We start from the raw sequence: 1447 nt of genomic DNA on the forward strand, positions 1-1447 counted from the left end.
TTTAGCTAAAATATTAATTGAACTCTCTCAAAGTTATTTCAAGATTGGAAATCGTATTATTGTCTATTTTCATAAAAAAATGGAAGGGAATAACTTTAAAACATATATTATATTTGCATATGAAATTTATCAAAAGAACTTAAGCTTTGACATTTTCAAATAATAATAAATAAATAAAATTAATTCATTGAATTTCTAATAAAATACAAAATTTGAAAACTTAAGACCATTGTTTAGTGATGGAGGTTGAAAGGAAAAATGACAGTTGGTGGCTGGGTGAAAATCCAACATCAGATGGTGGCCATGTGGAAGTTCATCACTAATCGGAGGTCAGATAGAAGTCCAACAATAATTGGTAATTGGGCGAAAGTCCGACATCAGATGGTGGCTGTACAAAAGTTTGGCATCAGTTTGTAGCCAGGTGGAAGTCTATGGAAAGTCAATGGCCGGCCAAAAGTTCGGCGTCAAATGGGCGTCGGTCAGTGGTCTGGATGTGGTCGAGGAGAAATATGTTGGCTAGAGAACTCCAGTTTCCCTCTCTCTCCCTTCTCTTCTATCTCTTCCTTGCCACCCCTCCTTCCTCCCAGTCAATAAAGAATGAGGGGTCTATTTATAATATTTTGAGATTGGGTGATCGATATCGACTTCTTTGATTATAGACCATTTATTGAGTATTTAAGTGCCTTAATTATGTTAGAAATTAATGATCCTAGATTTGTTGGATTCATTTCATTGAGCCACTTAATTCAACTATAAACTGGAACATTTGGAAGTTGTTTGGTCATCCAATGTATGATTTAAATCTTCCAAATGCACTTTAGGTCTTTGATTTGGAACCATTTGGGATTGAATTGTGTCAAATTTGGTATCGTTGGGTTTGACATTTTGTGGCGTTCAGTTCAAATATAGGTTTGCCAAAATCAAAGTTCAAATGGTCTCAAATTTAATTTTTGAAGTTTTCAATTTAATTTTGCCTCAAGATTCATGCCCGATCAAGATAAATTTTTGATGATATACCAGTTGCCCTCCTATTTTCAAACATTTAAGCTCCAGAAGTTTGAATATCTATATTACAACTTTTGAGAAATTGTTTATGAGGTTCAAAAATTGAGAATAGTCCATTCATGATTGTAGAGCATCATATTAGCTACAAAAGTATCAATATTGAGTTCAAAACATAAAAAAGTTATTCCAGGGGCCTAAAAATATTGGAATTGGACTACTCATGCCAAAAATAGGGTATGGATTAGACTTGGCATTTGAACCTACCGGCCGCTGCCCCGTAAACCTCCCACAGTATTACGCTGCCAAGTGTGCCCACACTTATTGCCATGCTTCTAACCATGTCGCGACATGCCTCCCCACACTACCGCGCACTTATGACTGCCTGTTTCTCCTTTAATTTTCTTCTAACATTAAAGACATTCCACTATCTCAGATAGGTGAC

This window comes from Dendrobium catenatum, unplaced genomic scaffold, assembly GCF_001605985.2.
Source record: "Dendrobium catenatum unplaced genomic scaffold, ASM160598v2 fragScaff_scaffold_1125, whole genome shotgun sequence".
In the NCBI taxonomy this organism is placed as follows: domain Eukaryota; kingdom Viridiplantae; phylum Streptophyta; class Magnoliopsida; order Asparagales; family Orchidaceae; genus Dendrobium; species Dendrobium catenatum.